Raw genomic sequence first — 22,042 nt, forward strand, 5'->3', positions numbered from 1 at the left:
GTTATCGGCTATGTTTGCAGAATCAAATTAAATCTGGGAAAGGGCCATGGTTCAGTGGTAGAGAGCAGCTTTGGGTGCAGAAGGTGCAAGGTTCAATCCCCGTTATCTTCAGGTGAGTCTGGAAGAAACCCCGTCTGAATTCCCGGAGAGCTGCTGCCGGCCAGTGTAGGCAGTATTGAGCTAAATAGGCCGATGATGTGACTGCATGCGATGCAATTTCCCATGTTCCATTCTCCTTTTGTAGGAGTGGGGAAACAACAAGGAAGCCAGTTAACAACACTTCCTGATGCTTTCGAACCAGGAAACATTCATGGCTTCCACGAAAGTCAGAACGGAAAGCCGTCATCTGACGTAGGCTTCCAGTCAGAGGAGTACCTAAAGGTTGGTGAAACCAGCCTCTGCTGGGGACGCTGGTCTGGAGGGTCGGGCATGCAAAAATCACATATCAGACTGGATTGTACGATGTACCGTATTTTTCGCTCTATAAGACGCACCAGACCACAAGACGCACCTAGTTTTTGGAGGAGGAAAACAAGAAAAAAATTATTCTGAATCTCAGAAGCCAGAACAGCAAGAGGAATCGCTGCACAGTGAAAGCAGCAATCCCTCTTGCCGTTCTGGCTTCTGGGATAGCTGCGCAGCCTGCATTCACTCCATAAGACGCACACACATTTCCCCTTACTTTTTAGGAGGGGAAAATCGAGTCTTATAGAGCAAAAAATACGGTATATATGTGGTGCTGCCGTCACAGTCAGATCCAGCACAGGAGAAGCTTCATTGCCTTCTCACACTGCGGCACAAAGGCATGTGGTAAAATGATTTTTTCCCCAGGGGGGCATCGATACAGTTCCTTGGCAAGGGCAGAAGGTGCCCTAGATATGCCTCTTGCTTCCAGTCCCAGTCCTCCTGGCTCCCATCACCTGAGGCAATTGCTTCATTTTGCATCACCGAAAGAAAAGGCTGGCTTTTAGACTTTTTGAAACTTGCGAGACTGGTTTTACAAGGGGCGAGCGGTAGGAAATAAATTAGTGCATGCATCCTGGGGAGGAATGCAGATGCTAACTTGCCTTCTAAAAAACAGAACGGATGTGCAGTGTCCTCTATATTGCTGTATGTGGCTTGTATCCCTGCTTGACACCAAATGAGGATGATGAGTCTTCCCTGGTATTTAACACCACAAGTTGCTGCTGGCTTTTCTCACTGTAGATGAGTCTTCATCATCTTCTTCTTCTTCGACCACTCGTAGCTGAGTAAGATTGTCTTCCACAAACACGGTTTTAACAGTGAGTCCGTAAGTTGACAGTGGAGGCCAATTCTGGATCCACACGTCCTTCCACAGTGGGGACATAGGTTTCCGGGTGGGAGTTGATGAAGGTGAGGGTTTGCCAAGCGTGGCTTCCTCTTAGCACGTTTCTCTCTTTCGACCTGAGTTCGAGCGTCTTCAAAGCCCATGACACCTTTGGTAAAGGCTGTTCTCCAATTGGAGCGCTTGCAGGCCAGTGTTTCCCAGTTGTCGGTATTTATACTACATTTTTCAAGATTTGCCTTGAGTGAGTCTTTAAACCTCTTTTGTTGAAAGCATTACGCTTTCCATTTTTAAGTTTGGAATAGAGTAGTTGCTTTGGAAGACAATAATCAGGCATCCGCACAACATGACAAGTCCAACGAAGCTGATGTTGAAGAATAATTGCTTTGACACTGATGTTCTTTGCTTCTTTCAGTACACTGGTATTTAACACCACAAGTTGCTGCTAGCTTTTCTCTCTGTAGATGAGTAGCATTTTGTTCGCTTCCTGAAGCATACAGGTTACATGGCATTACATCGCTGCTGCAGAAACCTGTTCATGCACCTGTGTGCTACGTGCAACTTGTGGAGTTGTAGTTGCACTAACACAAGCACTTTTTTGTTGTTGCTGAAAACCATTACGGTAACTCTGAGCAGAACTTTGTTGGATACAATCCTCTCTGCTCAGTTCATTAACTTTGTTCCACTCTAAGATGAGAAGTTCAGTGCAGGCCAGATCAGATAACTGAAAAGGAGGTACCTTTCGCCTAGTTAAATTGCCAGGCCCCTATTTAATACAAAAAAGGCTACGGTTGTTACAGTGGTAAGCTGAAAAACATGAGGAAATGGTTGGATCATACCCCAGCTCACTGTAACTACATTGTGATCCATTGCCCACAGGGATATTGTAGCAATCTGCCGGTCTGAGAGTGTTAAAAGTTCATAGGCATGTGCAGTTATATGTACCCCCATCATGTCTTGTCTTCATTCCAAGGCGGTTACCGTGTCATGAAAATAAAACCACCACTTAGCTGCAGGACAAGAGTACAAAATTTTAACGGCTGGACAACAAAATGTGCTTGTTTTCGGTCATTCTAGCTAAAGACAAAACTGGCTGGCTATAACTCGAAACCTTTATTGCAAAACTCTGGAAGCCTAAAGCAGTCGAAAGGATTAGCTAGGTCAAAGTACTGACTGCATTTTCCTTTGCAGGTAAATATATCAGTAAATACTTCTTTGCACTGCTTCTGGGAAAGGCAAGCCAAGTGGATTCTGCAGCCTGCCCTTAGGGTAGAACTGTCTCTTGGCCGTAAGCTGTGCAATTGTTTATCCCATGGGTGTTGTTTTTCCTCAAAGGAATGTTCATTTTTTCCACGTGCAGAAGTTACTGGTGGTTTCAGGTTGAGTGGTGGACAAGGGAGATAGACCCTTTTGTTTTTTCCGTTTTTTGTTTTTTTCCAAGAGGAGGTTTTTATTTTATTTTATTATTTTATTTTTCCAAAGATCTTTATTGAAACTTAACGTATATACATAATAACAAAAATTCCCAACGATTCCCTCACATAAAATATAATAGCTAAATTACAACAGCTGCATAATTATACACTTAATTATAAAACCCACCACCCACCTTCTACTTCCCTCCACAGCAATTCGACTTCTTTATATTTCTTTCTACCTTTCCCCCCCTTGCATTCTATAATACATTATTTTTGTTAAATTCTGATTTTTTCCTTCTTTCTTTATTGGTTTTGTTATTGCTTACATTTTTTTATTCTACGCCTATTTGCATGTCATTTTTAGAACAACATTTTGACATATAATCTTTGAAATACTTCCACTCCATTCTTAACTTTTGATTGGATTGATATCTTATAATTGAAGTTAATTTTGCCAATTCTATATACTCACTTAATTTACAAATCCATTAAATGGAAATCTCAGGACACACCAGCAAAGGAAGAGTGGATTTGTAAATTGTGAGAGATGCCCTTTCAATGCCAAGGAGATGAGGAGCTACACAACTTTTAGAAGACATCTGAAGGCAGCGCTGGATCAGGACGTTTTTAATGTTTGACGTTTTGTTATGTTTTTGTATGTGTTGGAAGCTGGCCAGAGTGGCTGGGGCAACACAGCCAGATGGGTGGGGTATTACTATTATTATTCCAGCTCTTTCTCAGTAGTTTCCCCTTGAGGTAAAAATAATAATAAAGGTAAAGGGACCCCTGACCATTAGGTCCAGTCGTGACCAACTCTGGGGTTGCGGCGCTCATCTCGCTTTATTGGCCGAGGGAGCCGGCATACAGCTTCCAGGTCATGTGGCCAGCATGACTAAGCCACTTCCCACCGGAGCGGTACCTATTTATCTACTTGCACTTTGACGTGCTTTTGAACTGCTAGGTTGGCAGGAGCTGGGACTGAACAATGGGAGCTCATCCCATCGTGGGGATTCAAACCGCCGACCTTCTGATCGGCAAGTCCTAGGCTCTGTGGTTTAACCCACAGCGCCACCTGCGTCCCAAAAATAATAATACAGGGATCCAAATCTTTTTACTGAAGGAAAAACTGTCAAGAACAATGGACAAAATAAAAAATTCCTTCCAGTAGCACCTTAAAGACCAACTAAGTTAGTTCTTGGTATGAGCTTTCGTGTGCATGCACACTTCTTCAGATACACTGAAACAGAAGTTGCCAGATCCTTCTATATAGTGAGAAGGTTAGTTCTATACAAGATCTCAAAGTAGCTGTTTTACTACAAAGGAATTTCAGAAATAGACTGGAAAGAGAAGCTGCTGAATTGCAACTCATTACCAAACTTAAAACCATGGAGAGACCTGGTCTGAACAAAGACATTGGATTCTTATCTCATTATACATGACTAAGCCATTTTTCACCTTCTCACCCCTTGCCTTTTCCTGTAAGACCTATTGCAGTTGTTAAGAGTCGTCAACAGGCTCATCTCAGCTATCTGCCAAACACCCATTCCCACCACCCTTCTGAGTAATACCCCTCCCCACCTTCTCACTATATAGAAGGATCTGGCAACTTCTGTTTCAGTGTATCTGAAGAAGTGTGCATGCACACGAAAGCTCATACCAAGAACTAACTTAGTTGGTCTTTAAGGTGCTACTGGAAGGAATTTTTTATTTTGACTATGGCAGACCAACACGGCTACCTATCTGTAACAAGAACAATGGAGATAAGGGAATACTAGGGGCTGGTCTCCTGCTCATGTCACCTGCCACCCCCACAAAACCCCCTCACCAACCCCCCCCCATCCCTTCAGTCACCAGCCCCCTCCAACCCTCCCACTTTCAGTCTGCCCCCTACCTTTAACCCATTCTTTTTTAACGTCATGCTGCTATAGATCCCAAGGCTTCTGCCTCCAAATCAGGTGCATCTGGGCATTACTTGGAGGGAAGGAAAGTCTGGAAATGCATGGAGGGAGAGATGTCCCCTCTGCCCCCTTAGACCATCTCTCCTGAGGAGATGGCAGCTGTCAGGAGTGCGTGCAGGAGCCAGGCCCTGTGACTAGTAGGACTTTGCAGGACTGGGGCCTTCCTAAGTTTGTTCTGAAGAGGCAAGGCACGGCCTCACAGGTCAGACCGATTGGTAACTCACTGCACCTGGTGGCAAGAGCCGGGAAGGGTTATAAGGTCAGCATTTCCCTTCAGCTCTTTGCCACAGCAACACGCTTCCTGCCTTGCTGCATTTGGCTTCTTGCTTCCTGATCCTTGAACCTCGGCTTCTTGACTCCTTGCTTCTTGATCTTTGGACCCTTGACTTCGTGACTCCTTGCTTTCGGACCCTTGGCTTCTTGATTCCTGGCTCTCTGACCCTCAGACTTTTGGCTTTCTGACTCCTGGCTTCTGGACTCCCGTTCCTGCTCCCACCCTGCCATCTTGCCCCCGGTCCCGACGTCCCCAGCCGGGACTTTGATCGCCCGTGAATTGGACGTTGACACAGCCCAGGCAAGCCATTCCCTTTAGAATCCTCCTGGAGTGCTGTGGAGGCTGAGGTCACGACAGGCCTGGGCAGCTTCTCAGCGCCCGCCCTGCTCGCAGGAGAATGGCATCTTTGGTGAGGTGGCAGCAACAGGAAGCGGGCAGGAGAGCTGAGGAGCTGCCCCAGCCTTTTGTGGCCCTTCCTCTGTAGTTTGCCTGGGCTGACTGCCACCACCCTCCGATGCTTCTATGATGGGCTGGCAGTTCTCTGAAGGCTGTTGTCCTGCTGTACTTCATGGTGCCACCTGTCTGTGGCCAGGTGAACTGCAGGGTGACGACACTCTTAAGATTTTATTATATTGGGGGTATCCAACCTTTTTGAGTCCACTGCTCCCTTGGGCAACTACATTCTTCCTGGGGCTCCCCTGTGGTGAAATGCACTCCGAGCCTCGGGAGCCTAGTTACGTCACCCCTTGCCTGCAGAGCCAGGAGCCCCTCACCCCTTTTCGAACACTTTCTGTTGTGGAGTGCTGCTCAACCTCCTCTCCTCTCCCCTCTCCTTGGGAGTCCTCCCAGCAGCCGCTACAACCACCCCTGATCTCTGAGCTGTCCTCTCCCCTGCCCCAGAGAGGGGTGCCTCCTCACAGCACCCCAGAGGCACCTGGGACAAGGATGCACCCAGCCTTAGTGGCCTGACAGAGACTGGCCAAAGGTGAACGTGAGGAAGCGCAAGGAAGGCCATTGTGGCACCTGCCTGGCATCCCACTTGTCTGTCCATTCCCAACAGCAGGGCCTGGCTGGCTGGGCTCCCTCACCCCCTTTCTTGCTTACTCCGAGGCCACCTCAGCTCCTGGCAACCAGGACCCCCTGGCCAGCCCCAGAGGCATTATTTGCCAAGGGTGTTTGTAGCCAGGGCTGCTGCAACAAACAACCACACAATGCTTTCGGAGGCAGAGATGTGAGAGGGCATCAAAGGAGGGAGGGGATGAAAGAGGGACAGAGGTCTGTGTTTCCCACAGCGCCCCTGACTATCATTCAAGGCACCCTAGAGTGCCACGGCACACTGGTTGGAAACCACTGCATTATATCATAACACATTTCCGCCTCTCTGTTTCCCCCCCCCCCAAAGAGCATTTATGGGGGATGAATTCAATCCTTTCTTCTACCACTTATTTTCCCAATTCACACCTCCCCCACTTGCTATTTGGGAGGGGGCGGCCGAGATGTGTTCATGCTAGTAAGCTCACCCTTGCCGCGCTTCAATGGTTTCTCCAAACAACCTGCCGCTTGTGTTCTGCCTCTTGCAATTTTCCGCTCTGGCAAGGCATTCCCTGTCTTTTTATGGAGGAGTTTTGCGAGCCGTCGGAGGATTTCCCAATCGCCACTATCAAAACTATCTGACGTGAGCCCCACCCGCTGCCCTCTGCGCCATTAGGCATTGTTAACACAAAAGTTGGCTTTGGCTAAGTATTGGCTCATCAGTCTTGCTCAACTTGGTGTGATGAGAGAGCACCACCGTGTTTTCCGAAAGAGGGCATCGCCATTTTAAGAACTCTAGAAGGGATATGCGGACTGACATGTGAATGGCTCTGGTAAAGGGCTTCATACGACACCCCCCTCCTCCTTATGAACATGTAACAGGGCAGAAGGATTGTCCTTACTAGTCACATTCCCCACAGGCTAGCCACACACTTCACTGGGAATCGCACACTCACAGGTCTCGTGGCGAGTAGACCAAGACAGCAGGATGAAAAGAATGTATACGGATGACTGGAAAGGATACGTAGAATATCTGAAGAATCATTGTAAACACATTAAAATGTTGACAGTGTTAGAATAAATTCAGCAAGAAATATTTTGATAGGAAACGAGAATGGGGGGGGGGAATTGACTGTGTAGCAGAAAAGAGTTAATAAAATGAATAATAATAATAATAATAATTTATTTATACCTTGCCCATCTGGCTGGGTTTCCCCAGCCACTCTGGGCGGCTTCCAACTGAATATTAAAAACACAATACAGTGGTACCTCTGGTTACATACACTTCAGGTTACAGATTCCGCTACCCAGAAATACTACCTCGGGTTAAGAACTTTGCTTCAGGATGAGAACAGAAATTGCGCAGTGGCAGCAGCAGGAGGCCCCATTAGCTAAAGTGGTGCTTCAGGTTAAGAACAGTTTTAGGTTAAGAACGGACCTCCGGAACGAAATAAGTACATAACCAGAGGTACCACTGTACAGCGTAACAACAACAATAACCATGGATGGGGGGGTAGCAAAGGGAAGTGATGATAAATATATGTTTTTTATTTGGACAGTCATGAGGGCTAGAAACTTACCGGTACCTTATTAAAGATGAAGGTTTCCAAGTGTTCATCTTTCCGAGCCACATTCTACCAGGGCCAAGTGGTGGAAATCTTTCAGACCTTTACTGGATTTCTAACTGTTTGTTAACCCAACCATTGCCCTTGCCCTTGGAGTCTTTTTTGTTCCTAAATGGAGGGTAAAAACCGTAACTTTTAGATTATTGCAAGATACATCACTAGGTCGTGCACCTGAGTGTTGTATGCTGGTCACCCCTACTCACAGACTTTCAGTCTAAAGCTAGACACAAGTGTTTATATCCAATGTGGGCACAAGCAGAATTCCCCTTCCTTTCCTCTCCGTTGTAGCCTCCCAAAAGTAGGTACTCTGAAGGGACCCCAGCTCTCCATAGCAGATTTGGGGGTCACGAGAGAAAGAAAGAAAGAAAGAAAGAAAGAAAGAAAGAAAGAAAGAATACCCCACCCTCCCTGGCCAGGGCCAGGCTCAGCGAAAAAAAGTTAAAATACTCCTTAAAATACAGCCTCATTTTAGTAGTAGCCCATAGATCAAGACCATAAAGGGAGGAAACATCAGATATTCTCCCAAGCCAGCTATCCATAGGAAGATTTATATACCAAATCCCATATAAGGGGTCAGAGTGATTCTAAGCCGAAGGCCAGGCGGAACAGCTCCATCTTGCAGGCCCTGCGGGTAGATGTCAAGTCACGCAGGGCCCTAGCTTTTTGTGACCGAGCGTTCCACCAAGTCGGGGCCAGTACTGAAAAGGCCCTGGCCCCAGTTGAGACCAATCTAACCTCCTTGAGGCTCGGGGCCCCCAAAGTGTTGTTATTTATGGACCTTAAGGTCCTCCGTGGGGCATACCAGGAGATGTGGTCCTGTAGGTACAAGGGTCCTAGGCCGCATAGGGCTTTAGAGGAGGAGGGAGGAGAATAAGAAGAAGCTCTGAGGTGTGAGCAGGAATCTATTCCAGACGAGCACCACTGGATATCACCCAAGACACATTCCAGAGAAGAAGAAGAAGAAGAATCTTAGAATTGTAGAGTTGGAAGGGACCACGAGAGTCATTAGTCTAGGGCTGCCACATTCCCAAAAGTGAAAATCCAGACAAAGCTGATTATTATTATTTTGGTCAAAAGTTGTTGGGGTTTTTGGGGGGGGACACATCTAGCCCCCCCCCCCCAATTTATTCAGCGGGGCTCAAACCCGTGACCTTGAGATTAAGAGTCTCATGCTCTATCAACTGAACTAGGAAAGTATGTGGGACCAAGTGAAAAAAGGTCTGGTACTTGTATGTAACAGCATTCATTAAAATTTAGGATGAATGATTCTGTTTCTTGCTGGAGGGTTTCTGCTATAGAATAGCTAAGCCCTTTTAAACGCTCATTTCTGTTCCCTGTGGGAGTGCTTTCTTTACAGCGACTCTGTATTAAAACAGCTTCCCCAAAATCCTCTCCTGACTTGAGGAATTATTTTTGAACTAGACCTATTAGGGTGGTTCCATCAGCTTCACTGCCAGGAAAGAAACACAATAGCGATCTTCTGTTCGAATGATCAGTCGCATTTGATTGGAAGCTCGACTCATTTCCTCTGAGCTTTCAGTCTGCGCAGAATGTCTTGTTCTGAGTCTAGAGAAGCTGGGTCTGGGAATTTTGTACTCCATGAAGCAGGAGCGGAATGCATCCAAATGCTTTTTAAATCTCTTCCAAGTGAAGGAAAGCAGGCCTTTGTGAATTAGGGATACCAGCAACGATGGCTTGGAGACAAATGACGCTGGCAATGTAATGCTCAGGCTAAGGGCTGATTCACAGAGGTTTCAAAGCAACTGTGTGCTATAGCCCCCATAACATGTTCTTATGGTAAAGTAAGACATGTAGGAGTACAGTGGTACCTCTGGTTACATACGCTTCAGGTTACAGACTCCCCTAACCCAGAAATAGTACCTCGGGTTAAGCATTTTGCTTCAGGATGAGAACAGAAATTGCGTGGCGGCAGCGGGAGGCCCCATTAGCTAAAGTGGTGCTTCAGGTTAAGAACAGTTTCAGGTTAAGAACGGATCTCCGGAATGAATTAAGTACGTAACCAGAGGTACCACTGTACATTTTGTACAGTTGCCCCTACACCAGTGTGCTGAAAATTTAGGTGCAATGTGCCCCATGGAACCTAACTGAACAAACATACCGATTCTCAGAAGTTTAAGTAGAATGATTTAGATCTACGCCTCTGCCAAAAAATTGCATTTCTAAATAACTTACTCTACATGAGCTTCCGGTGGGTTCTAATAAAACATTTCATGGCCCCATGGACCAGAGCACACCAGGCACTCCTGTCTTCCACTGCCTCCCGCAGCTTGGTCAAACTCATGTTAGTACAGTCATACCTCATGTTACGTCTGCTTCATGTTACGTTCTTTCAGGTTACCTTCCGCGGTGACCCGGAAGTACCAGAAAGGGTTACTTCCGGGTTTCACCGCTCGTGCATGCGCAGAAGCACAAAATGACATCACGCACATGCGCAGAAGCAGTGAATTGCGACCCGTGCATGCGCAGATGTGCCGCTGCAGGTTGCACTCTTTTCATGTTGCGATCGGGCCTCCAGAACGGATCCCGTTCGCAACCAGAGGCAGTGGCGTAGCGTGGGGGTGCAGGGGGGCCCGGCCGCACCGGGCGCAACATCTGGGGGGGGGCGCTCGCACTCACAGCTCTCTGCCCCTACCTGGCTCACTCTCTCTCACTGCAGTGCTGGCTGTGCGAATCCGATCCGAGCCGCTGGGTCGCCGCCCACTGTGGAGGGGGTGGGTGCCAGGCGTGCGGTGCGGAGAGAGAGTGGGGGAGGGACAGTGCAGCGGCCGCCCAGCGCAGCGCTGAGCGCGGGAGAGAACCACACCAGACCAGACCAGGCAGCAGCAAGAAGAAGCTGGCAGCGGCGGCAAGTTAGGGGTTAGGGGGAGCAAATTACTTGCCTTGTCCCGGGTTAGGGGGCGCAAATTACTTGCCTTGCCCCAGGTTAGGGGGCGCAAATTACTTGCCTTGCCCCGGGTGCTGACAACCCACGCTACGCCGCTGACCAGAGGTACCACTGTAGCTTCGAGAACACTGTCCAACCATCAATAATAGAATACTGAATAGTATAGTTTTTGTAAAACATGCAAGGGTTTATGATACGCAAAATGAACCATGGAAAGAGAAGAACGGAAGTCACTGATATCTTAAGGATGTAAAAAATGAGTACTTTAAATTGTAGAAAAGAAAATTTAATAAAAAATTATATTTTAAAAAGAAGAAGAGGACGTCCCGAGAGATCTTGGCGGCATCGGGGTCGCATCTCGCAAGGTGACCATCGGGTCGCTCTGTCCAGCTCCGTCCTCGCGTTCCCTTTCACCCGAGGCGCCGCCTCTCCGAGCGGATCGCTCTCCCGGCTCCGACGTCGGGCGTGGGCGGCGCGGCTCCTCCCCGGCGCTCGGCGGCTCCTCCCCGGGGCGGCCGCTGCCGTGCGCCCCTGCCTCTCCTGGAGAGCCCGTGCGTCGTGACGCAGCTGGCGAGCGCGTCCCGAGCGCAGGCCCTTCGCCGCGTCCCGCGCCGTCTCGGTCCCGAGCGGAGGAGGCGCCTCTCTTCTCCTCGCTCCCCAGCGCCGCCGGGCGAAGCGACCGGGAAGAGCCGGGCGGCGGAGAGAGAGAGGCGGACCCGCCCGGGCGCGCTCGGCGGCGCGCGCCAAGCAGCTGGCCCGCCCCGACGCGCGTCGCTTCATCTCCGGCTGCTTCCTCCTTGCCTGCATGTAGCGCGGGGAGCCGTAGGGAAACCTCGGCTTCCTCTGCAGCGCCGCCGTCGCGGGGGGGGGGGGAGAGTCGGTGGCCAGCTCCCCACGCGCCCGTTTCCCGAGGTATTAGCTCCCGGTCCTTCTCCAGGGGCGGCGTTGCGCCCGGGCCCCTTGCTGCGCTTTCGTTTCCCCGGTGGGGCGAGTTTGGGGGCGCAGCGGAGGGTTTGCTGCCTGGCGGGAGTGGGGAGGAAAGGATAGCGGGGTTGGGGGTTAAAGAAGGCGTTGGTGGGGTTGTTACTCCGGCCCCCCTCTCTCTTCTTTCTTTCTTTCTTTCTCTCTTTCTCTCTTTCTCTCTCTCTCTCTCTCTCTCTCTCTCTCTCTCTCCCTCCTTTTGAAACCACAAAAGCAAAACTAATTTTACGCAGGAAACTTCGGGCGGGCTGGGCTTCCTTCCACCCACCCAGAGAAATTCCCTTCCCAGATACGAATGAAACCAAAGTGCAACCCTATCAAAACGGGGTGGATCGCTTGGGATATTAAGAGTTATGAAGGCCAGGGTTGTAATCCACCCCCTCCCCATTATTTCCCCCCTTCTATTAAAATAATATTAATGAAATATAATAATTCTCTATTTAGGCTGTAGTTGCAGTCTGAGGTAGAAAGATGTGAACTCTTTCCTCGTGGGCAAGAAGAGGCCTTTCTTCCACCTTGCCGATGGTGTGTATTCTTATTTTTTAAAAAACTTTTTTGGGGGGTGGGAATCGGTGTTTAAGTAATGCACCTTCAAAATATGGTTAAAGGGTTGAGGAGATTCCCCTCCCGTGCCTATTGTGTTTCAGCTAAGGGGTAATTATTGTAGTCCTAGTGCATATAATTATGTTATGGTTTGTTTTTGTGCTTTCTCTTTCGCAGCATGGAACTTGTTTTCCAGCTGCTAGTCTGCTTCTTAAGAAGGAAAGATTGTGTGGGTTGTTGGGGAAGGGGAGATCTGGGGCAGAGAACTTTTTATCTGGGGTGGGAAGGAGTAATGAAATGTTCAGTTTCAGTAACAGAAGCCAGTGAGGCTGTTTAGTTCTCCATCCTCTTACTTGATCACTCCAACTTTCCCTTTGACATTGCTGAATTGTAGCTTTAGGAAAATAATGGAGGGTGAAGGAAATGATAAATACCAGTAGGAAACATGTCAGGCAATTTCATAGAACAAAACAAAACAAAACAAAACAAAAAACAGAGTCTGTATATGAGCTGTTGGTTTTCAGACAGCAGAATCGGTGTGAATTATATGGGAGATACATGATTGTATCTTCCAACATCCTTTTCTTTGATTAAAAACAGCTGTGATGTGGTCTTGGCTAATAGCCTATGGAGGGGGAAAGATAGGTACCTGTAGAAATTTTAAGTTGTTTGAAGGGTGTGGGAGGAAGCTTGCGATCCATCTAGTTTGGTTATTTATTGTGTTGTGCAAACTTATTCCTTATATACTTGCAATTTATTTTTTTGTCAAATGTGCATGTGTTGTATATGCAATTCATACATTAAGAAGAAGAAGAAGAGCATTAATATTGCTGTAAAAAGTTAAGGTTTCGAGCTCTTCCTGGCATCTGTAAAATGTTTGTTGCTTTGTTGCCTGGCCAACTGCTGCCTTCTTGGTGTCATTTCCTTGTGGGCTGATGCCATGGGCAACAGATAAGAATATTGCCCTTTTCATCAAATCAAATAGTTGATTTTTCCACCCTGCAGTTGGTAGTGTTTTACTGACATTGGAAGAGGAGTACAGGACCTCTGTTCCAAGTTGGCTGTTGCAAAGGAGTGTAAAACCTTGATTACGAGTTGGAGCAAAAAGCCCCCCCTTAAACGCAAAGCAGTGAGGAGCTTCATAGTTTTAATGGTAATGTTTTCTGCCACTGTTACACTGCTGTCGTCCCCCGCCCCAGCAGAGATGTGTGTGAACGAACAACACATCCTCACACGTGTGTACACATTCCATGAGAGTCTTGGCTGTCAGTTGTGGCCGTCAATGTTGAAGAACTTGGAACTCCCTGCACAGTTTCTGCTAAAGGCTTTGATGCATAAATCAGATTGGTACATAGTCAAAGCGCAGGTTACAAGATGTAGCAGGTATCTTGTATAAAGGGCCAGTTATAGAGACATGGGGCCACGTATAGAGACATGGGGACTCGGGTGGCGCTGTGGGTTAAACCACAGAGCCTAGGACTTGCCGATCAGAAGGTCGGCAGTTCGAATCCCTGTGACGGGGTGAGCTGCCATTGTTCGGTCCCTACTCCTGCCAACCTAGCAGTTCGAAAGCACATCAAAGTGCAAGTAGATAAATAGGTACCGCTCTGGCAGGAAGGTAAACGGTGTTTCCATGCGCTGCTTTGGTTCGCCAAAAGCGGCTTAGTCATGCTGGCCACATGCTGTACGCCGGCTCCCTCGCCCAGTAAAGTGAGATGAGCGCCGCAACCCCAGAGTCAGCCACGACTGGACCTAATGGTCGGGTCCATTTACCTTTACCCTTTATAGAGACATGGCTAAGTGCAAGCAGATAATGTTGATCCAATAAGCCACATGCTCCCTGGACCTTCCTTTTGAAGAGTGGGTTAAGCACAGCTCTTAGTGTGGCAAGTGGTCAGCACCCAATTAACGCCCAATTAGTTGCCTTCCTGAAAGAGAAGGAGACGTCTGCCTAGGGTTGACCAATGTCACAGGGCTGGAACAGTCCTCTGCCAACCCACTTTGCCCCTGCCTTGGATCCATCCCCCATCTCCAACTCCCTGAGTACCTCCTGTTCCTCCTTAGCATCTGACCACCCCCTGCATGAAACCTTTAATAGCTTCATGGCATCGCCCTGTTTCTGAAGTGCCCCCACCCCAGTCATGAGGTTTGGATTTGCCCGAATAGCATTAATGGAATTTGGCAGTTAATTGGGGGCATGCAAGTCACCTGTGTCTTCCCAGAATGGCTCTGTTAGCCATAATTGCTCCAGTGAATCAAATACCTGCAGCCTAGGGTTGCCCAGCTCCAACTCTCTGAGCTCCTCCCATTCCTCCTCAGGATCTGGCCATCTCCTCCATGACACTGGCTCTCAGTCACAAATACTCACATGTTTAGAGACCTGTCAGGAGTGCTTTACTGTGAGGGATGCGGGTGGTGCTGTGGTCTAAACCACTGAGCCTCTTGGGTTTGCCAATCAGAAGGTCGGCAGTTTGAATCCCTGCGATGGGGTGAGCTCCCATTGCTCTGTCCCAGCTCCTGCCAACCTAGCAGTTCGAAAGCATGCCAGTTCAAGTAGATAAATAGGTATCGCTGTGGCGGGAAGGTAAACAGTGTTTCCGTGCGCTCTGGTTTCTGTCACGGTGTTGTGTTGTGCCAGAAGCGGTTTAGTCCTTCTGGCCACATGACCCGGAAAGCTGCCTGTGGACAAACGCCAGCTCCCTCGGCCTGAAAGCTAGATGAGTGCCACAACCCCATAGTCGCCTTTGACTGGACTTAACCATTCAGGGGTCCTTTACCCTTTTTAGCTTTACTGTGAGGGCCAACACTACTGTAACAGTTGCATTCCTATGGCAGACAAGATTGCCATGTAAAATGCGAAGCCTTTCAGAAAGAGGAAGTTTAAAAGCAAGGGAAGCTTCCAAAGGGCCTTGGAAGCTGCAGAGCAGGCATAGGCAAGCTCGGCCCTCCCAATGTTTTGGGACTACAACTCCCATCATCCCTAGCTAACAGGACCAGTGGTCAAGGGTGATGGGAATTGTAGTCCCAAAACATATGGAGGGCCGAGTTTGCCTATGTCTGCTGCAGAGGCTTTGTTCAACTGGAAAAAGAAAGGTAAGCAAGGTGCTTAACACTTGGTATTGCATTGCCAGTGCCAGTCATGCAGGAGTTAAAGTACAGCTTTGGAAACAAATTCTTTAAAGTTAACCCAGTGGACGCAAAATGCCCTCAGCTACAGAATATTACTAAAGGACACGGAGTGTCTCTTGTGTAACTGTACAACTCTACGCTATGCTTACTCGTGTTCAGTGCCAGTTAATTACATAATTATTACCTTATTCTGGTTGTAGGGTTATATATCAGCTTTGGTATATTTTTACAGGTGGCATTTTACTTTTAATAACAGCTTCATTAATTGGGAATGAGTGTGTGTGTGTGTGTGTGTGCGCGCGCGTGCAGTGGGTGTTAATTCAGCTGTGGGAAGGGCAAATTATTTCACAATTGGGAGTTAAATATGCTTGAAAGAGGCAACTTAGAAAATTGCTCTGCATTTATTGTGCTTTTAAAACCTGGTCACTGAGTTCTTTTTGCATGGTCCTTTTTTATATCAAAGGCAGTGTCCAAAATCAACTTCTGTGGTGCTTTGAGAGTTACAACTATGCAACTACAACTTTTTAATATACCAGAGCATTAAGAATATAAGTTTAATTATGTATTTTTGAAATGTGTGTGTCTGACTTACTTTGTTGCATATTTGATGTAGTGCACTTATTTTCAGAATACGCTGTTCTGTGAAATATTTGTTTTATGTATTGAATTTGTATACTGCTCTTCCTCCCAAAGGAGCCTAGGACAGCAAACACAACCTCAATGTTAAACAAACCCCTCTAAGAGTAATCTGTCATTCCTGAGAGCCAGTGTGGTGTAGTGGTTAAGAGCGGTAGTCATGTAATCTGGGAAACCGGGTTCGTGTCTCCACTCCTCCACATGCAGCTGCTGGGTGACCTTGGGCCAGTCACACTTCTGTGAAGTCTCTCAGCCCCACTCACCTCACAGAGTGTTTGTTGTGGGGGAGGAAGGGAAAGGAGAATGTTAGCCGCTTTGAGACTCCTGAAGGGGAGTGAAAGGCGGGATATCAAATCCAAACTCTTCTTCTTCTTCTTCTAGTGTCCAGTGTCTTAACTAATGCCAAACTAGAATTTTCCACTCTCTCAATATACTCAACATATCCCAAAGTACTGAATAGTGTATCAGTATGTACTATAACATACACTCATTGGTATCATTATCATAGTTTGAAGCTTCCACTGTAAATTCTTGTAAATTGATGCTTCTGACTTACATAAGAATGCTCTAGTTAACCATGGTGGCAAAAATGTGTTTTGATATTTTGGGAAAAAATGTGGATTTTGTTTAGGTTTGGGAGTTGGAAAGAAGTAAGAGGTGATATAAAATGTTAGTAGTCTAACTCACAGTTAACCCATTGATTTCAGTGAGTCTTGTTTGAGGATGAATTAGGTATTGTTTTTAGTTGAACTGAGTGTTGATTCCATATATTTGCAGAAAGGGAGAATCAACATCAAACAAATTATGCCTTCTATTCCCTCCCTTTCAACTCCATTCCAGATTACTGCATTTTCTGCCTTCAGTGCATCAGCAAAAAGCAGATTTCCACTGTGACTCGCAAGGTCTTTAAACTATGTAGTTAGAGCCAATTTGGCGTCTATATCAATATATACAGAACAAACAACACAGTGTGCATTGCTTTATATTTGCTGAATGTTATCTGCCGTTTCATGGATCCAATTTGCTATGCATTTTACTCCCAGGGATAATAGCATCTTCTAATACCATATCCTTTTGTTAATGCTCCTTGCACACGATCAGAGTTATTCTGCAGAGTTCAACTCTAGTGAATGCTCACTCTGATTTCACTGATCAGAAAACGTTTTATCCAGTGCTGATCCAAACCCTCCTTCCTGCCCCATCTCATCACACCCATTTAAGAGGCTACAGTTCTTTCTTATTTACTGTCTCTCTGTGTGGAACAGAAAACACTTTTACCAATGCTATCACCACTGTCTCAGGTTTGGAAATCCATCCTGGTGCTCCCACCTTGCCTTCTTTGCACGCTTGTGTTGCAAACGTTCAGAAAACCTGCCACAAGACTTGGAAGCGAATATGAACGCAGCAAGGAACAGCAGTGTAGTCTGTTGTGAGTCATGAAGATCTGGATCATTTGTATCATTGCCACAGTTCTGAGCTTCTGCTGCAATATCTTTTGGTAACTGTTTCCATGGCAGGGAGCACATTATTCCAAAACACGGTTCAGACGCTTGACAAGCATATTTATATTTGCTGTATCCTGCTTAAATGTTTTTGGCACAAGTTAGCAGCATGTAAACATTCTTATAAATAACATGAAAACACTGGCATTGGAAGTTCTCACAGACAGCAATATCTGCCATTTCTTTTGCTGGCATCAAACATTTAGGGTTTCTTCTTCTTCTTTTGATAGAAAACAATGGATGCCTCCATTCTTCTTTCTGAGTGTCATGCAACAGTTGCTACACCAGGGAGCAGATGCTCCAAGCATCTGTCAAACAATTGCCTTCTGATGAGGTTCTTTGGACTTTGGTATGTTGGCCTAGACAGGTGTTGTTGTGATTCTGCATGTGAAAGGGCAGGCCCTGTGACCTGTGTCAAGCTTTTCTAGGTCTTTGAACACATATGCATATACTGCAACTCTGTTTAACGTTAGTGGTGAATATCCGGTTCATAGGTAAGGGACCCCTGACCATTAGGTCCAGTCGTGGCCGACTCTGGGGTTGCGGCGCTCATCTCGCTTTATTGGCCGAGGGAGCCGGCATACAGCTTCTGGGTCATGTGGCCAGCAGGACTAAGCCGCTTCTGGCGAACCAGAGCAGCGCACGGAAATGCTGCTTATCTTTCTGCTGGAGCAGTACCTATTGATCTACTTGCACTTTGACGTGCTTTCGAACTGCTAGGTTGGCAGGAGTGGGGACCGAGCAACGGGAGCTCACCCCATTGCAGGGATTCAAACCGCTGACCTTCTGATTGGCAAGCCCTAGGCTTAGTGGTTTAACCCACAGTGCCACCCGGGTCCCATTATCCGGTTCATAGGTTTGCATATATCCCCTGTCGCTGAGTACCGTATTGGCCCGAGTATAAGCCGCACCTTTAAAATTAGGGGGGGGGGGAGAGGGGAGACAATACCCAAATATAAGCCGGTCCCTTAAAATTATGCAGGCACTCACACCCATTCCATTTTACCATATGTCTCTTTTAGCAGCAACATAGTAAAAGCCAATTTTTGTAAGGTCATGAATTTAAGCCGGCACTTTACACGGTTGGAATGGGGGGGTGCAGCATATATTCGGGCCAAAATGGCAATAGGCGAAAGGATGGGGGAGAACACTTCTTTTAATTAAAAAGTGCAAATATAATTTTATGCCTGTCTCATAACAGATGTGGATATTCAACTAATGCAACCAAACCACTCCTGAATCTGGCCCAAATTTTAGAAAACAAAGGAATCACATAGATCAGTGGTTTTCTGGTTCGGGGATAGGATCAGAATCTTATTCTGATGTGTGAATGTATCCTTTACTCACTTGATGTTCCTATCCTCTAGTTATCTGCTATAATTAGATTTACAGTAAGTAGAATGGCACCTGCTATAGCCTTAGAATGGCACTTTCAAAAACTTCCTATCTTAGTTGGGCATCTTTAGTGCTCAGTCATCAGTTGACATCAGAAATAATTTGATTCTGTACATTTTTAATAGATTTTGGGATGATGGGCTTATTGAGTCAGAGAGAGCAACTGATGTAAGTTAAATAGCTTCTGGGCTTCATGCTTGTGGCACACAAATTGCATTGTTAGAGTACCCCGACTTTTTGATAAGTGAATACCTAATTTCGTGGCTGCCAATACCAGCTACCTTTGATGGGTGTAGTGTATTCACACATATTGTTAACTTGCTTGTGATGGTTCTCTTTTGTGCAGTTAAGCAGCTGCACGTTGGAACAGTTATTTCCTAAGACCGTTGTTAAGGTAGTTCCTTTCTTGGTTATAAAAATAAGTATTGATTAATTTTTGTTTACACTTTGTCAGATTCGTTCACACTAAACAGCTGCATGAGTTTATAATCAGGCATCTCAGGTTAGCTGGAATATGTTAGATATATTTTGCAGAAACAGAACATGCAAAACTGAAAGTATACAAGCTAATCATTAGTCTGCTATCTTTTTGTGGCAAGCCATATTTACATAATAAGACAAATATAACTAATATTGTTTAGTCTATGGATGCAATCACGGAACTGTGTGTTTTCTCACTGTATATTTGCATGGGAAATGTCACGTATCTAAAGAACTAAAATAACATACGTTGACATTCTTTCCTTCTCATAACAGTTATTCATGGTTACATTTTATCTTCAGTCTTTATCCTAAAAGATAGCTATAATTGTATATTGGTTGGTGCTGAAAATAATTCAACTTCCAGGGAAACAATGTCTGCATCTCTGCCAACAATGCACAGGAGTGGGGGGGGGTGTCACTTTGTGGCACCTGAATTCAAAATCCTATCCCTAATCTTGGTAAAGTTCTACCTATCTCCACCCCTTTCTTCCTACCCAAGAGGAATAGTGCAAATCATGAACTTCTAACTAATTGCTTAAATGTCCCTTGCTGTATTCTTTGGAAAGCTTTACCAGTTATATAAATGCTAGAATTCTGACACTGATTGATAGAACGTAGAGTTTTATGACTTTGCATTGCAGGTGCTGTCTTCTCAATCAAACCGTGGCATATTTATTGAACCTTTGTTCTCTGAACTAGGGGGACCAATTCTAATTTTTGTTGCTTTTCTACCAGTGCTTTTATCCCAAAGCATCTGTGCTTCTCTGTTCAAAATCTACATGTTCTCAGTGGATGAACTCAGGACTACTATGAGATATAAATTACAAATCCACCCATCTATGATTCTATGAATCATTGATCTTACTAGACAGTCTTGATCAAGTCACAGTTTTCCAGCCTTAGTTCTGCATTTGTAAAATGGGGGAAATATCCACTTGCTTCGTATAGTTGTTGTAGTAGGAGAGGGCTGTGCAGCACTGCTTCACTGTAAAAGCGTTTATGCAGTTGACTAGCAATTACAACAACACAGACAAAATGCTCATTATTGTGACAGGAAGCAACAGAGAAAAGACATGGTTCTTGTAGGAACACCTGGCAATAAACTGTGTTTGTGGCTTTGCATATTGCTGTGACCCTTTCTCTTGCTGATATATAACGCCACTGCTTATATATCAGCACTGGTTATATGCCCAGGGCTGCCTGGGAATTCGTAGAAACCCAAATATATTGTGATTTTTAAATACAGTGGTACCTTGGGTTACATACGCTTCAGGTTACAGACTCCGCTAACCCAGAAATAGTACCTCGGGTTAAGAACTTTGCTTCAGGATGAGAACAGAAATCGTGCGGTGGCGGCACGACAGCAGCGGGAGGCCCCATTAGCTAAAGTGGTGCTTCAGGTTAAGAACAATTTCAGGTTAAGAACGGACCTCCAGAAAGAATTAAGTACGTAATCAGAGGTACCACTGTAGTGTAATTTGGCAGTTTGGACCTGCCACACCAAAAATCGAGTGGGTACACACCAAAGTTACTTCTCCGTCCACTATCTCGATTCAAAATAGTGTCAAGCATCAAATAACGCACCCCCCCCTTCTTTGCAAGAGACTTGTCTCAAAGAGCTACTCTGGAAAATTGCAATTGACATGGTGATAAACTTTTAGCGTGTCCAAACACTAGCTTTTGACAGATTTAGGGGAGAGTGACTGGTTTGGTCACACCGGGCATGAAGCCTTGGGGGTGCCATGGGGGGCTATAAATATGATTAGGATGGAGCACAAGGGGGGGGCAAATTTGGGTGTTGCACACCAATGAAATGGAGGCAGTGAAAGATTTTACTTTCTTGGGCGCCATGAACATTGGAGATGGTGACAGCAGTTACAAAATTAAAAGACTCCTGCTTCTTGGGAGAAAAGCAATTACAAACCTAGACAGCATCTTAAAAAGCAGAGACATCACCTTGCCAACAAAGGTCCGTATAGTTAAAGCTATGGTTTTCCCAGTAGTGATGTACGGAAATGAGAGCTAGACCATAAAGAAGGCTGATCGCCGAAGAATTGATGCTTTTGAATTATGGTGCTGGAGGAGACTCTTGAGAGTCCCATGGACTGCAAGAAGATCAAACCTATCCATTCTGAAGGAAATCAGCCTTGAGTGCTTGCTGGAAGGACAGATCCTGAAGGTGAGGCTCCAAGACTTTGGGTACCTCATGAGAAGAGAAGACTCCCTGGGAAAGACCCTGATGTTGGGAAAGATGGAGGGCACAAGGAGAAGAGGACGACAGAGGACAAGATGGTTGGACAGTGTTCTTGAAGCTCCCAGCATGAGTTTGACCAAACTGCGGGAGGCAGTGGAAGACAGGAGTGCCTGGAGTGCTCTGGTCCATGGAGTCACGAAGAGTCGGACACGACTAAACAACATACCAATGAAATTTGTGACCCCAAGGTCCTCCACTACTTTTGGTGGCTTGGTGCCATGTGACTAATGCACCAGCATAGACTCAGCCAATGAGATCACTCTCCATCCCCTTAGCTGCAAGATTCCTTCATTATCCACTATGTATGAATTGTGATGTGTATCCTATTGCCTTTGACTTGGGAACAATCAGGCAGAAACATACATGCAAGTGAGGCATTCTTTGACTGCATTTCATCTGAAATAAGCCCTTGGACTCATGAAAGCTTATATGATGGATTAAATGGAAGACTGTTGTGGATGGGATGGGTATAAAAAAGGATCGTGAGAAAGGAGAAATAATAATGGAAACTAGCTTCAGAGAAAAAGTCACGGGTGACTAATGATATGAACCTAATGACCTGGAAATGGGTTTTGAATTATAAATTCCTTCCTCATTCTAA

General features: G+C 46.2%; 1 protein-coding gene across 2 annotated transcripts in view; it reads left to right on the forward strand.

Moving 5' to 3' along the window:
* Positions 1-11,005: 11,005 nt before the first annotated feature.
* Positions 11,006-22,042, forward strand: part of JAK2 (Janus kinase 2) — an 82,623-nt gene continuing 71,586 nt past the window's right edge. The window contains exons 1-2 of one of the 2 annotated variants that reach the window (XM_083482221.1): positions 11,006-11,430; positions 11,944-12,024. The gene's annotated coding sequence lies outside the window, so the exon portion shown is untranslated. The remainder of the gene's footprint in view (positions 11,431-11,943; positions 12,025-22,042) is intronic. The other variant, XM_083482222.1, reaches the window with a different exon arrangement.

This window comes from Podarcis liolepis (assembly GCF_965112155.1).
Source record: "Podarcis liolepis genome assembly, chromosome: 17".
In the NCBI taxonomy this organism is placed as follows: Eukaryota; Metazoa; Chordata; class Lepidosauria; order Squamata; family Lacertidae; genus Podarcis; species Podarcis liolepis.